This window comes from Candoia aspera, chromosome 15 (assembly GCF_035149785.1).
Source record: "Candoia aspera isolate rCanAsp1 chromosome 15, rCanAsp1.hap2, whole genome shotgun sequence".
Classification (NCBI taxonomy): Eukaryota; Metazoa; Chordata; class Lepidosauria; order Squamata; family Boidae; genus Candoia; species Candoia aspera.
This window is the reverse complement of record NC_086167.1, coordinates 7,306,108-7,322,222: the sequence shown is the minus strand read 5'-3', so window position 1 is coordinate 7,322,222 and position 16,115 is coordinate 7,306,108. Positions and strand designations below refer to the sequence as shown.

Sequence of the window (16,115 nt, the reverse complement as noted above, 5' to 3'; positions counted from 1 at the left end):
CTGCCTTCACTTTCCAGAGAACTAGGGAGGGTCCCTTCTGAGAGGCTTTCCCCACCCCTGTCCCTCCTCTGGGCTCAGACCTCTCTTATCAGCCCATTGTCTAGGCTGCGGTTCTTCCTCCAGTCTCCCAAGGTCAGTCTCACAGCCCATTACAGAAGTCCACTTTTTGCAGGGAAGTTTCTCTACCGAAAGTTCAAGCTGGTCCCTCCAATTACAATTTGGTAGCCATCATAGGGTGACCCCCAGACATCTGAGGGGCTTCCTGCAGCCTTGGGGCCACCAGTCGCAAACCTCCATGCAAGAGGTGGTGTTGGGAAGACTAGGAATAAGCAAAGAGAGAATGGGTCTGCTCTAGTCTCTGATAGCTTATTAATGTTATTAGTGTTTATTATTAGTGTTTATTAATGTTATTAATATTTCTGTTTTAATTGGAAGCCTCCCGGTGTCACAAATGTGAGATGGTGGTTGTATAAAGTGAGTGAGTGAGTGAGTGAGGTATGCAAGTAAGTACTGAGGGGGGGAATAACAATATGACAGTAAAAAATAATAAAGCCTCCCTCTATACAGGTAGTCCTCGCTTAACAGCCATTCATTTAGTGATGGTTCAGACTTAAAATGGTGCTGGAAAAACTGACTTATGGCCGGTCCTCACATTTACAACCGTCGCAGCATCCACACGGCCATGTGATCACAATTTGGGTGCTTAGCAACTGGTTTGCATTTATGACCATCGCAGTGTCCCATGGTCACGTGATCGCCATTTTTTACCTTCCTGGCTGGCATCCGGCAAGCAAAATCAGTGGGGAACCGTGTGATTCACTTAACAAGCACGTGGTTCATTTAACGCCTGCAGTGATCCGCTTAACAACCGCTGCAAAAAGTTGTAAAATCAGGTCGGATTTGCTTAATGACTGCTTTGCTTAGCGACCAAAATTCCGGCCCCAGTTGTGGCCATTAAGCGAGGACTAGCTGTATACTCTTCAGAAGAATGGGAAGCCGCAACATTAAATCACTCCATAGCAGCTACGTGCTGGCTTTAGCCCCAAATGTGAGCCGAGCCTCTCAATATTATATACGTTTGGCGTCAGCCCCAAAACTAAGCCTGTTAATACTATATATTAGCACCAAGCGATATTGTGTTATAGTACTATCGCGTAGGAGGATTTCAGCAAACCTAAGCTTGTTACTGCAAGCTGGCGCTCACTCGATATATACCGTAGCTGTTGCATCTACACACAGACACACATTCACACACACACCATTCCGACAACAAGGAAAAGTAAAAGTCCCACGTGCACGTGGACTGGGGCCACGCATAAGCCCCTCAGCTTAGCTCCCTGAACAGAATAAATCCTCCTCAGGGTAATGGGGAACGAACACAGCACAAGATTTAGTTGTAGTTTCACACCTCCTGCCATTGCTGCTGTTCTTCTGGAACAGATCAGCGTTGCCTAACCTGAGACATTTCATCTGAGATTATTTATCTTCCTGGTTATCTCTCAGGTTATTTATACCCAGCTTTCCTCCTCCTCCTTGTAAGGGGGTCTCCCTTCCCGTATCCCCATAATAAGCCACCCTGCGGAAATAGGTTGGGCTGAGGAAGAAGAACTAGCCCAGCATCACCCAAGGAGCTTCCGTCATGGCAGAAGATGGGTTTGAACTTTTTTTTTTAATGATTTTAATGATTTTACTGTTTTTAATTATTACCACCTTCTTTTGCAGCGGTTGTTAATTTTTTTTTCCTTTGGTTTGTTTTTTAACTTGGTAAGCTGCCCAGAGTCATGGCAGTGAGATGGGCGGCTGTATAAATTTAATTAATAAATCATAAATGAAGAAATAAACAAACAAACAAACTTGGGTTTCCCCAGGCCTAGTTTAATGTCCGACCATGCTGCCTCCCAGCATTTCCAGCCACAGCTGTGCTGCTTTGGCTGATGGGAGTCGCTATCCCAAGCATTTTGAGAGTTCCACCTTGGGGAATGTTCATTCATTCGATTTATAGAACCACCCATATCACTTGTATGTGACTCCAGGGGCCTTATGATAAAACAAACCAAAATAAACAAATAAGACCAAACAAAAATAGAAACACATACTGTAGAAGCCGGGCATAATCTGACCTATAGAAGAAAATATTTGTAGCTCAGGCTTGACCTGTGGAGTCCTTGCTGCTCTCTGAGCTTGGTGGGTGGCTTGCAGACGCTTCATTACCTGACTAGGTAACATCATCAGAGCTAGTGAGTGTGGGGTTTGCTCCCAGTAGCTTGCCCTGCCTGTGTTGGTGGGTTATGGTTTCCTCCTTGGCAGTTCCTTGATTTGGGTATTGTTTTCCACTTGATTGTTTGTCTGCTTGATTGTTTGTCTCCTGGGCAGTCCCTTGAATCTGATGTTTCCATGAACTCATAAAAAACCAGTTCTAGCAGAAGAGAATCTCTGTAGCTCAGGCTTGAACTGTGGAGTCCTTGGTGCTCTCTGAGCTTGGTGGTTGGCTTGCAGACGCTTCATTACCTGACTAGGTAACATCATCAGAGTTAGGGAGTGTGGGGTTTGCTCCCAGTAGCTTGCCCTGCCCATGTTGGTGGGGTGTGGTTTCCTCCTTGGCAGTTCCTTGATTTGGGTATTGTTTTCCACTTGATTGTTTGTCTGCTTGATTGTTTGTCTCCTGGGCAGTCCCTTGAATCTGATGTTTCCATGAACTCATAAAAAACCAGTTCCAGCAGAAGAGAATCTCTGTAGCTCAGGCTTGACCTATGGAGTCCTTGCTGCTCTCTGAGCTTGGCGGTTGGCTTGCAGACGCTTCATTACCTGACTAGGTAACATCATCAGGGTTGGTTGATGATGTTACCTACTTGGCTGAGCAAACCACCAAGCTCAGAGAGCCCCAAGGACCCCAAAATATACACCTATCATCCACACAACCAGGGATGGGGTCTCTACCCACGCCCAGGGCTCCAGTCTTCAAGGCCTTATGAAAGGCCAACAGGGATGGGGCCAATCTAATTTTGGGGAGACAATGTTCCAAAGGGTGGGTGCCGAGGCAGAAAAGGCTCTCCTGGGCCCCGCCAGCTGACACTCCCTAGCCAACGGTACCCAGAGTATGCCCTTCTTGCCAGATCAGGAAGGATGGGCGGAAACAATTGGGGGGGAGAGGCGGTCCCGTAAGTAACTGGGCTGCAAACCAGGAAGGGCTTTAAAGATGACAGCCAGCACCTTGAATTGCACCCAGACGCACACCAGAAGCCAGTGCAGCTCGTGGAACACTAGTGTCACCTGTGCTGAGTAACTGGCACAAGTAACTGCCAACACCGCCACATTTTGCACCAATTGAAGCTTCTGAATACTCAAGGGCAGCCCCACGTAAAGCGCATTGCAGTAGTCCAATCTGTTGCCATTGATGATGCTCTAGCAAAGCACATAGGTGATATTCGGGGGGCGGCGGAGGGGGGAGTCCAGAGTGGGCTAACAGTCCCATTCCATCTTTCCCACGTGATTTCACCGTGGTACCGCCTCTGCTCTGCAAATAATTATAGAAAAGGGCAGCCTCTGATAGGAGGGGGCAGATCCCTCCCTCATTTAGGGGATATCAGCTTTGTCCTTGGCTTAGAGTCTGTCGAAAATCAGTTAAGAGGCTACACAGGTCCCTGTGTCAGATGAAGGGATTTGCTTGCAAAGTTCTCCGGTGATCGATTTGACAAAGCCTCTCCTCCAGGGAAGGAGGACAAAGAAAGGGAAAAATTTAAACCAAGGATGTGTTAATTGGATTACCAGCCTCCTGGCCTGGCGGGGGAAAGGATCACACGCACATCTTCGTTCCAAGCCTGGAATTACACGAAGGGACTCCTTGCTGCTGGTTGCCAACTTAGGAGATGCCAGGCTGTTTGGGTGCTCCTTTTTTGGCACATCTCACCCACGGGGTAAATAATGTCGCTGGCCAAGTCTGCAGGAACCTCCTTCCTTTCTCAGCCATCGGTGCATTGGTGGCATCAGAGTCCAAGTGGTGTTGTCTTCTGCCTCCTGTTTTCCTTTAAATATATTCATTTCAGGAGCTGGAGGGAGAGTCGGGAGGGAGAAAGAGAAATGGCATAGCAGGGAGCTGAGATTTCAGATTTATCCATTCATGAATAATAATCAGGCTGAGTAATTCACAGTAAATGGGTATCCAAATTGGCTAATAAGGAAGGCTTTCACCTCAAACTGAAATTGGGCAAGAGACCGCGAATATCAACAGACGTTGGCTACGGCGTGCGTGTGTACAGGATGTGACCTGAATCAGCGAAATATGCAAACCAGGGTCTGTGTGCCAGCAAAATAATAGGCAGCTCTGTTAGCAGACGAAAGGAGAGAGTAGAGCTGGCAGGTTGACAGCTTAGTAGCTTTCTCAGGGGCTTCCCGTTGGCAAAGCAGTCTTGGTTAACTTCTTCAGGCAGAGCGTAGGAAATTGGGGCAAAATCTAAACCTTTTGCCAGAGAAGAAAAAGAGAATTGCAGGAGTAAGAGCTTGGGCTGGGAAAAGGCTGCCTAGCTAATGTCAGAATGGTTGATTCACCCAGGATGGGGAAACCCACCATGAAATGTCTCCTGGGCAGAGAGCATCCAAGCTTGCTCAAGAGGAACAGAGAATGGGGACCAGGTTAGATGATCTGACCATCTAGCTCAACCATCATCAACTTGAGCTTCAACATGATGTCTTCAGGAAAGTTGGAACTAGTATATCCAGAATTCTCAGCCAGGGAATTCTGGGAGTAATCATCGTTACACTTCGAGAGAAGAGAAGACCATGCCAGAGAAGGCTGTGAGCTATAAGCATGCTGAGTGTCTGAATCAATATTCATTCTCTCAAGGTCTTCGAAGTCTATTACCGTCAACATCTTTGAACCAGAGATGCAATTGAATTTCCCCAGATCTCAGGATTCTCAAATTCCATGACATATCAGGCACATAATGGAAGAAAACTGAAAATCCACAAGATTTTGGCATTCAGTCAAAACTAAACAAGATCTTGTGATCGTGGAAGATTTTGACCATATTTTTTTTTAAAAATGAGTTAGTTTGTATTTAATTTTTGAGACTTTGAGAAGCCATCTAGGAGAGTCAGCGGTACCCTAGCAATTTCCTGTTCCCTGACCTATTTTGATTGGTTCTTCTCTAGGTTCAAAGGCAGGATGGTGGAACTTGGGACACATGGCTTGCAAAACAGATACTCTGCCTATGAGTTGAGTTGAAACTGAAAGTGTCTCTTTGGTACCAGTCTTGCTGAAAGCCACAAAATACAAGAAATCATGGCCAGAGTTCATAAAAATAAGGATCTGATTGTGCCACCAAAGAAGGTGGGTGGATAGGTGTCAGGGGGCAGAAAGGGAGATTTATTTCCTAGCACTGATTTTTTTCAGTTTTTTTCCCTTCCAGAAATGTTTTTTTAATTTGCACATGGATCCTTATGAACTCGGTTCGAGCTCCTCCCCACCAACAGCCACATTCTAGGCTTTCTCAACTTGGCCCAAGCATGGTACAGATACTGGCTTCTCTTCTGAATTTTCTACTTTCATTTTTTAGCTTCCTTTGCCACCAGGGGGCATGGCCAGCACAATAGACAGGGAATGGTCTAGATTTCCAAGCCAAAACAGACAGAAGAAATCCGGGGTTATTTATTGTTACCTTAAGTGATCTGTTTAAGAGCTTTGTTTAAAGCAGAATTTTAAAAAGGAAAAAAAAAATGCAAAACTTCTATTTAGTGTTCTTAAGAGGGAGGAGAGACAGGTCCTCTCAAATGCTAGAATTTAAGCAGAAGCTCAGATATTTATTTTGTACCTTCACCCTCCCTTTAATTATATCCCGTTGGAAACTGAAGGATGTGTTTTGCCCATCTTTCTTTGTAACTTCCTAGGATGGACTTGTCCTGTTAATACCACTATGAAGCACCTACCCAGGCCCTGAATATCACAGTTCTCTCCTCTGGCATTTATATCCAGAATTTGGTATTCAGCAGTGTCTTGCCACGATCATAGAGAGATTCCTAAAGCTGTTGTGGTTAATCTCTGTTGATTAGATTATTTACATCCTTATTCCACCCACAAGGCAAAATACTGCTTTGGGACTTTCAAACCCTAAGCGATGGGAATTAGGTTCTCTAATGGGCCATGTTTACCTTAATATCTGAGATCCTACCTCTGATTACATGTAAAGGTTGCCAAATTGTTGGGGATCAGGGGCAGAGACCATGGTGATCCGATAATGCCTTTGTTACTAGGAAAGGCAATCTGCATCTAAAAATGTTCTGAGCCTGTTTTCTTCTGCTCGGATTTGGTCCGTCCTGCTGTACTTGGAGAATTGTACATCGGCTTTTTGAAACAAATGCCTTGAATTGAAACGGTTGGGTTGGGGGGGGGGCGTAAAGCTTAGTGTACCCTACCTTGATAGGGGATTGTACCCTGAAACATTGGTTGTAGCTTCTTGAAAGAAAGAATACTTTCTTTTGGTGGCCCGTTGTTGCACTGTCTCAGGTTCGCTAAGTTGTGTAAGTGAAAAGTGCACGTGTGAAGAGGTACTTGCTGCTGCATTCGACTGGATGACCACGTGCCTTCCGTATTTTGTAAAAGGTCTGCCTTGGCAGCTGAAATCCACATATCAGGAGGAGATCCAGCAGTGGATTTGAATTCCCAGAAACCTCAGCAGTGACCATGCTGGCAGATGGATTCTGGGAGTTGAAGTCCACTTAGCTGGGAGTATGTCCAGGTTTTGGAGATTGCTGTGCTCAATCTTCTAGGCTTTAAAAAACATTTGTGTTCCCCTGTTAAGAAAGAAGCTGCTTCTCCACGCTGGAGCATCTGGATTTATCTTTTCTCCACTGTTTCCAGTCCTTTGAAATGTTGTCACTAGCTTCACACCATGCAGTAAACCATATTAATAGTTTGCTTGATTTTCAGCTTAATGCTTTTTGTGAGCATTCTGGTTGATCAGCTTTATGGCCCAATGTGAACATGTGAAGTGGGTTGTGCTTTGTTCGGCAAACCCTGATTATGCAAATTATTTTTTAAAAAAATCCATTCAATTGTGTCCAATTCTTGGAGGCTGCCTGGACAAATCCCTGCTGTTTTCTTGGCAAGGTTTTTCAGAAGTGGTTTGCCATTGCCTCCTCCTTAGGGCTGAGAGCAAGTGGCTGGCCCAGGTTCACCCAACTGGCTTTGTGCCTAAGATGGGACTAGAACTCACCATCTCCCGGTTTCTAGCCCAGTGCCTTTAACCACTACACTAAATTGGCTCTCAGATGATGGCATGGCAGAAACTGTGCACCCATCCTGTCTCCTCCCTTTCTGCATCTGTATGGAGAAAACCTACATTTACTGGTGGATTCATGCGTGGATTTTTATCAGCTTGGTGATGGTTGATGGTCAGTAAAAACATCCACATGCTTAACCAAGTCACATAGAGGCCTCATGGCTGCATTGCACAATGTGGTCAGTGGTAACCTTGGTGAGTTTGGAGGCAAGCGTACCACCAAACCCATCCCCCTTATGGTTCAGGGTATTAAGCAAATCCAAGCAATGAATTAATTTGATAACCAGGGTGAGTCTGCTGAGCAGGCATGGCCTCTGGTTTCTCAGAAATGAACGAAGTTTGTGAGAAGAAGGGAAGGGCATTTGCATGCAGCCCTGCGCGATTGCTTGGAAAGATAAGGAGTCGGAGAATGGCCAAAGGGCAAGAATGCTGGATTTTGTTAGAATGCTGAGCAGTTTGTCTGATGGCTGAGCATGATTGACACTTACAAATTACCAGCCCAAAGTGTCGAGTCTTTGACCCCTAAGTAACATCTTCGGCAAGCCTGAGATTTGCCAGCGTTTTGTCATCTAATTACCACTCATCCCTTGGAAATTCACTGGCTGGTGAATGTTTAATGCTGGGTGCAGGTTTTAGCATGATGCTTTGGCCTGGCAGATAGGTCTTCTGTTCTCCTCCTCCTCCTTCCAGGACTCTTGAGTCCTTCCTGGGACAAATAGATGCTGTTGGATGATGGCCTTAGTGGATGTCACCGCCATGTCCTTGCATGGACAATGGGGTCTATCTGCAGCAGAGAATTGGGCTGCCCATCGCTCAGCTCTTGCATCAGCAGCGTATTGGTGGCATGTCATAATTGTGTTTGCTACTTGAAGACATTTGATGATAGGTCACCCTGGACAGAGGGATTAAATGCAGACTTGTAACCACCTCTCTCTCTCTCTCTCTCTCTCCTACTTCAGAACTGAGCTATAGTCAAGGAGACAACAGGAAGACAGCAAATATCTTAAATCCAAGTGGACCTCTTAACTCAAAACCCACAAAGAAGATGCTTGGGACAAACAGCTAGAAAGAAACAATAGTGATGTGCATCTCTCCTTGTTGCCAGCCAACCTGGGAAACCAGCTTTTGATACCATCTCATAAAGCAAAACTTCATAAACATCTAGCGGGGAGCAGTTGGAGCATTCCTCCCCTCCCACGGCTTTCTTAATAATGTGTACGGTTTGGGGAAAAAAATGTTCATAATTGCTCTTTAAAGAATCTTGTTAATAGACCCATCAGAGTAATAATATAATAATTCCTTCCTCTTCCTTTGATGTCTGGTTTCTCTGCATTTTTCCTGTCTAACGTTCCCCACCCCTGCAATTTTATTAAAGTTTATTCAGCTGCCTTAAGTGAGGAAGTGAATAGTCAACTTCCCCCTTTGCTCTAACAAAACAGAAGGACTTGAAAATATTTGGCTGGGAGAAGGCAAGAAAATTGACATCAGGAGGAAGAGGCAGAGCGGGGCTGGTGAACTGGAGGCCTCGGCATTTGGCACTGTTGAGGGGTTTGTATCTAAGCTCAAAATATACAGCTTGGAGGAACCAAAAAGTCTGCTTTAGGAAATGGTGGCATCTCTATTTTGACACTATGCGTGCTGTGCATGGGTATACATATGCTGTATATACACCTGTGCAGAGACAGTGCGCTGTACAGATTTGAGATCCCGTAGAGCAGTGTTTCTTAAAAGGGGTCCCCCTTGGGGTCCCTCAGGTCCCTCCCAGGGGTCCGCGAAATCCAAGTTATTTGCCAGATATTGAAGATACTTGCAAAAACTCGAAACTGTGTCACTCCCATTATTATTTTTTATTTGTGGAAAAAAAATACAGGGTTTTTTGCATGAAAAAGTATGTTATTTATGGGTTCGATATTGTTACCTTTACATGATTCAATAATTAAATATTGTACGCAGGGGTCAATTTATAATTTTTAATAGGGTCAATAAATATAACCCGTACCAACCACAGCTCTTTGGGGGTCCTTCATCATTTTTAAAAGTGGGAAGGGGTCCTGAGAGTAAAAGGTTCAAAAAACACATACTGCTGTAGAGGGACAGAGAGAGAAAGTTGACAAAGGGATGCATGAAACGCTAGCAGGACTGGTAAACATTAATAGAAGAGAATGCTAATGACAGTCCTGAGAGCAGGAGAGAAAGACTCAACCCCAAAACTCAAAATTACGATTCTGCATGCTGTAAGAGAGAACAGAGAGGTTCTGTATTTTATACCCTATAACCATAGGTTTTCTGTAATACTTGAGGTGTCTGCATCCTAACCCGGTCTTCCTCAAAAGCTGACAGATACTTAACTGCTATTGGCATTGGGATTCTTGCATGAACCTGGACCAGGCACCTATCAAGTTTTTATTTTGTCTTTCCTTTTTCAAAAGGAGCAAAGAATGTTATTTAAAGTAAAGGCTTTGATCCAGCATGGCTAGAGATAGACAGACAGACAACTAGGATGGATGGATGGATGGATGGATGGATGGATGGATGGATGGATGGATGGATGGAGACAGAGTATGTAGAGTAGATGGAAAGATAAAGAGTAGGTAGAGTGGGTGGATGGATGGATGGATGGATGGATGGATGGACGGACGGACGGATGGAGACAGAGTATGTAGAGTAGATGGAAAGATAAAGAGTAGGTAGAGTGGGTGGATGGATGGATGGATGGATGGACGGACGGACGGACGGACGGACGGATGGAGACAGAGTATGTAGAGTAGATGGAAAGATAAAGAGTAGGTAGAGTGGGTGGATGGATGGATGGATGGATGGATGGATGGAAAGGCAAATAAGTAGGCAGATAGATATAGACAGATGGAGTATGTAGAGTAGATGGATAGATATAGAAGAATAGATGATAGACAGACAGTCAGTCACGGTGCAGGTATCCGCATGGACGTCTTAGAATCCAGTTACCGCATCCCGAGGCATGACGACAGCATCTCTCACCAAGGCTTAACAGAGACAGCAGAATCTCATTCTCACCTCTGCCCAGGCAGTGCTGCTAGGAGAATTTCTCCTTGAAACATTCAATCCCCCCTCCCTTTTTATATATAAGAGGAAAAGTGGGGAGCGGAGGGCTCGCAAACATTCACACGAACTTGTCCAGGCAGGTTGGAAGACTGAGAATTAAGCAAGGAGGTGATTTCCTTGGGAGGTGTGAAGATCCTAGAAAAGGAAGTGCAAGGCAAAAGCATCTCGAGAAGAGCAGAATTCCGAGATGATTCTCAGGAGCTCCCTATGCGAGAGCAACGCCTGTGGAGCCTCGGTGAGGAACAGACAGGTGGCACCAGGATGAAATGGGTGGGCAAACATAGGCTCTAGAGCAGTGTTTCTCAACCTCAGCAGCTTTAAGCTGTGTGGACTTCAACTCCCAGAACTCCCCAGCCAGCATGGCTGGCTGGGGAATTCTGGGAGTTGAAGTCCACACAGCTTAAAGTTGCTGAGGTTGAGAAACACTGCTCTAGAGGATTGTACAGCCCCAACTTCTTCCAGATCTCCAGAGTCCTTTCCAACCGCGATTGTTGACCATTGGTGGCAAGGTTCCCTACTGTTTTGAGGTGGGACACAGACCTGCATAGTTTGCACTTTTACTCACTCTTTAGGAATCCTCCTTGTTAAAAAAAAAAAAAAAGTTGAGTGCAGTCCCTAGGCATCTAAATATGGTCCAGCACTTTTTTAGGTGCTGGGAAATGGAAAGGATTTTATTCAGGTGCTTTACTTCGCTGGGATCAGTTCCCTCTACTGAATGACTGAAGTGTGGGAGACTTCTTTGGCTACTGAATGCCCATGCATACATAATCTCATGCATGACGTTCATGGAATGATAAGATTGGAAGGGACTTCTAGTCCAACCCCTGCCTAGGTCAGGAATCTTCAGACCATTCCAGATACAGCTGTCCACCTTTATTTGAAAACTTCAAAGGATGGAGAACCCACCACCTCCAGGAGGCAGGCTTTTTCACTGCTTAGGGAAATAAGGAAATTTCTCCTTGTTTTGACTTTGAATCTGTGTAAAGCTTCCTTTCAAAGGAGAACGCCCACCCACCCCCAAGAGACGGGTTTGAGGCTTCTAGCAAGGAGAAGGTCACCATCATTAAGTTGGTCTCACTATTATAAATGAGCAATTTTTCAGGCCCTACAACCCTTATTGGTTGCCAAGTGGCACAAACTCACATGTGTACATGGATTTAGCATGCCGATGATGATGATGATGATAGAGAAAAAACTGGAGAGAATCACAAAATATAAAGACCTGCAAATAGAAGTAGAATGACTGTGGCAAAAGAAAGCAAAGATAGTACCAACAGTAATAGGCGCCTTGGGTGCAATCCCCAAACATCTGGAGCGCCACTTGAACACCACTGGCACTGACAAAATCACCATCGGTCAGTTGCAAAAGGCACCTTTACTTGGAACAGCTGACATCCTGCAGTGATACCTTTAACACCATCAAATAACATCTGCCTCTCTCAAGTTCTTGGGAAGGACTCGATAGGTGGACAAAAATGCCAAATCCAGCCTAAACATCTGGCTGACTATGCAACCAACATAATAGTTTATTAAATTTATATGCTGTCCAACTCCCAGCGACTCTGGGTTGTTAAAATATCTCCATTTTAGACATCTGTTACATAGAAAACTAGCATGACAGGTCTTCTTTGATGTGCTGGTTTTCTACACCACCATCTTCCAAGCAGATAACCTAGGCTTAAGGTAGTGGTGCCAAGAATATCCTGTAGGATGGGGTGATACAAATGCAAAGAGGCTATCTGGCTGAAGGGAGCGTCAGATGGGATCTCAAGAACCAGTGGAAAATAGAGTTCCCATATCTGTATTTTTGAGTGGGGGATTCAAATTCAACATCCCTTCTTTCCCAGTTGAACAAGTGGAGGCAAGCCCCAGTACAGGTCTGTGTTTGGGAGTTAAGGGTGACTTTCATTATTTAAGGAGCCAGTTTGATGCAGTGGTTAAAGGTACCAGATTAGAAACTGGGAGACTGAGTTCTATTCCTGCCTATGGGCCAGTCAGTCTCTCTCAGCCCTAGGAAGAAGGTATTGGCAAAACCCTATGTTGCCAATCAAAACTGACATGACCTCCTTCTCCTCCTCCTCCTCCTCCTCCTCCTTCAGTTTGGGAATGACTGAGCTACTTATTGTTAGAAAGAGGTCCCCAGAGAAGAATTGGGGGAGTGGGGTTGAATTTTGACAGTTCCATGTTGGACTTCAAGAAGAACTCTGCCACAGATGTCTTTGGCACTTCATAAAACATTGAGTTTTGCTTTTACTGCAGTGAAACCGAGAACTAATTAGTGCTCCTTTCTGCAGTGAGTAAAACCCAAATGTCAAACAATAGTAGAGCTATTAAATCCCAAGAAAACTGTCTCTGTGAGTCAGAATGGTTTCGTCTGCAGCCCTCTTATTGGATTTCCCTGTGGCAAATGGCGGACTCCGTGATTTTGAGATGGCCGTGCGACGGACCAACACACTTTCATGAGGATAAAGGATCACCACCTGCCAGGAAGCGCTGAATAATTTTCAGTGGCCACCAGAGAAGTTCCTTCCTGTTTTCGTGTGCAGAGAGAGGCTTCCTAGCCTACCCACCCCAGCGCTGAAAACAATTTGCCCAAATTGGAATGCTTTGCTGTAGGGCCTGGGCTAAATTCTCTGGGCCTGTCTCAAAATGGGTTGGTTGGGAGGGAGAAAAAAAAAAAAGATCAGGAGTCACAGGATGGTCCAAGTGTTGCAACCTACAGAGGTACCATAGTTAGAAATGTGTTCTTGCTTAGGCAAAATCTCAGCTTCCAACAGCATCCTGACGCAAGAGCTAAAGAGGTTGGCAGAGCATGTCTGGTGTCTTAATGAAGATTGGAGTCTCCTGAAGAATCTGAAGTGCTTAAATTGGGTCGGCATTGTCCTGTCCTCACCACTGTCTGAAAGGTGCTCCTTGGATTCCCATTAAGCTAACAAGCCTAAGAAGGGTCCCTCAAGTTGAAGCCACCGTGGGACTGGGCTGTTGGAGAACTCAAAACCAGCCTGAGAAACTCCACAGAAGCCCAGAAACCGTGGCAAGACATTGAAGACATAATGCTTGGAGCAAAGCATCCAATGGCAGTTGCTTTTGGACACTGCCCTGTGCTTCCCATCAAAAAGGGGAAGCCACCACATCGCTTCACATCGCGTCACTCCAGGCTCCAGTAGACAGAACAGGGCTCTGCAGGTGTGCTGTACATGCACAGAAGCTCTTCCAGCTAAGAGAAGGCTAGAGGGGACCTGGGGAGTGATGCTTCTTGAAGCCAAGAAGTCACTTCTGTCCTTGGACAAGGGGAATGGTGTCACCTCCAGGTTCAAGGTGTCTTACCAACCTTACCCTATTGTGTCCAGGGAGGGGGGCATCAAACCTGGCTATTCCAGAGACTTGGAGGTAGATTTGTGATGTGGGGGGATTTTCCTGCTATGTGTAATGATGTGGTCCATCATGCTGTGATTTAGTTTCGTTTTCCTGCAACCCAGGAGTTGTGTTTTTCCTTTGAATGAGGAAGCTGAGCTGCTTCTTTCAAAGCCAAGGCCTGCGCTCCCCTGATTCCCCATGTTTCTGCTGAATCCCAAGTACAGCCTAGCCTGGGTCCAAAGGCATCTTAAGCCATAAGAGAGACTGCACGCAGCTGCTCAAACTTTCTCGGCGTCCCTTCGACTCTTCCCCCACTGGTGGCACGTCTGTCTGATTTGCACGAAAGGAAAGACACTCTGAAAAAATGACAAGAAACGGGTGCTGTGTTGGAGCCTTGGAAATCTAACTCCAAACTGGGAGGAAGAGAAGGAGTTAGCAAAGAAAGAGAAGCTCAGAGTTGCTCATTTTCCAAGAATGAACCAACAGCAAGGTTGGTGTGCCCTACATAGCGATGCCAGCCAGATCCACTCCAGTGCGCCTATTGGGTCTGTCGATCCGCAGGGAGAATGCTGCTCCATCAACGGCCAAGGCAACCTGTGATATTTCCTCAGCCATCTCTCCCCTCCTTCAGCTGGGAGGGCTGAGCTGTGCTTCATCTCCGCCTGCTGACTCCAAGGGCGATTTACAACCGCCTGTCACTGCCCCCATGCCATCTCCCCAGCTTTATGGAAAGAGCCTTGGGGCACGTGCTTGCGCCATCACTCATGAGCACCTCCATGAAGCCACCACAGCTGCCATGGCAACGGGGCAAGTAGCTGGGCCTGCAGGATGATAAGTAGCCTTTGCATGGATTGCAGCAAAGCGAAGGACAAATTATGGGCAAGGTGAATAGGAATGTGGTGGAATAGGAATGTGGAGGCCTCTGGGCTTAACAAGTGGGGCTTAGTTTGGGGTTGGGTCTCTGTGGAAATGCAGTCGACCCCAGCAGTTTTGAGGTTTTTCTGGTTGAAAGCACCTAAGACAAAAACCGGCCCACCCCAAAGCATGCAAAGCCCACACGCCTTCGAAAAGAGGAAGCTTGAGTTTCTGTCAGTAATGGTATGTGGGCAAGACCTTGGGAGACTGGGCCAAGAGATGGCAAGAGATGCTGCCTAGGGAACAGTCAGATAAGAGAGGGCATAGCCCACAGCTGCATCATGGGTGGAGAAAGAGGCTCAGAAGGGACCCTCCCTAGTTTCTTGGGCTGTGAAGGAGATAGGGGGGATGAATCTGAAGGGGAGGGTGATATAATGGTATGTGAGAGAGACTTTGGGAGATTGGGCCAAGAGACGCTGCCAAGGGAATGATCAGATGAGACAGCTGAGCTCACGACTGGATAGTGGGTGGGGCAAGAAGCTCAGAAGAGACCCCCCCCCCCTAGTTTCTCAGGTGGTAAAAGTAACGGGGGGGGATAGAATTGCACTGTCACACTTGCAAGATCCTGTCAATGTACTGTTACAATAAAGTAGAATTAGCTCATCTGATTGTGATTCCTATCTGGTTGACCCCACGAGGCCACGGTGTCCCATCAACCAGAGGAGGAGTTTAGAGCAGTGAACAAACTTGGTTGTCTACTTTGTACATGCAGAAGCTTCTGCTTTTCAGCTACTGTAACTTGTACATTTGGGATGCAAACATAACCTTGTTTCACTGAAGCTTTCAGAACCGGTTGTGTTTTGGCCTCGCTGGAAGAAGGCAGGCATAGCAGACTAGTAAGGGCCAATGCCTGTGTTCCTACAATCCTAGGCTGGATCCAGACTGGAGGGAATTCGTAGAAAATCCCTATAACATTCCCCAGAATCCATCATGAATGTACAGCTGGCAGGCAGGAAGAAGCTGGTGCAATCAGAAGCCAAGATAGTGTCATGCCCAGATATGGCAGCCAAAACTAACCACCTCTCAGCAGAGGAGAGGAAGCTGAGACACCTCAAACTGTTAGCCCTGAAGCATCTCCAGATGTGCTGCCTGGCAGAGGTGGAGAAGCTCCCACATTTCAAAAAGAAGGTGGAGGTATTGACAAAGTATGTTGCCATGCGATTTCCATTCTGTAGGATCTAGCCATGCTTTGACAAGGTCATCTGACCTGTGCACATGTAGTTTTGGGTCATCTAGGACCATCCATGGGGGAGGAGGTCAAAAAAGTCAAGACAGTGGGATCAAATCTGTGATCAAAAGGTGGGGCTTCAATCTCATGAGTGCAACTGCCATTTTGAATTTTTTGACCTCCCCCAGATGTCCCATTTTCCTTGCTCCAAAATCTAATAGCCTTCTCCTGGAACACAGCAGAATCAGTTGAGAGTTCTGAAATAACTGGACCCAGATCTCAGATGATGGTACTTTACTTTATTTGTACTGATGACTATA

The 16,115-nt window shown here is 46.0% G+C and overlaps 1 protein-coding gene across 1 annotated transcript in view; it reads left to right on the top strand.

Annotated features, from left to right (window-relative positions):
* Window positions 1-8,891, top strand: part of RBM19 (RNA binding motif protein 19) — a 95,839-nt gene extending 86,948 nt beyond the window's left edge. Inside the window, exon 25 of the mRNA XM_063315875.1 lies at window positions 8,234-8,891. The gene's annotated coding sequence lies outside the window, so the exon portion shown is untranslated. The remainder of the gene's footprint in view (window positions 1-8,233) is intronic.
* Window positions 8,892-16,115: the final 7,224 nt, after the last annotated feature.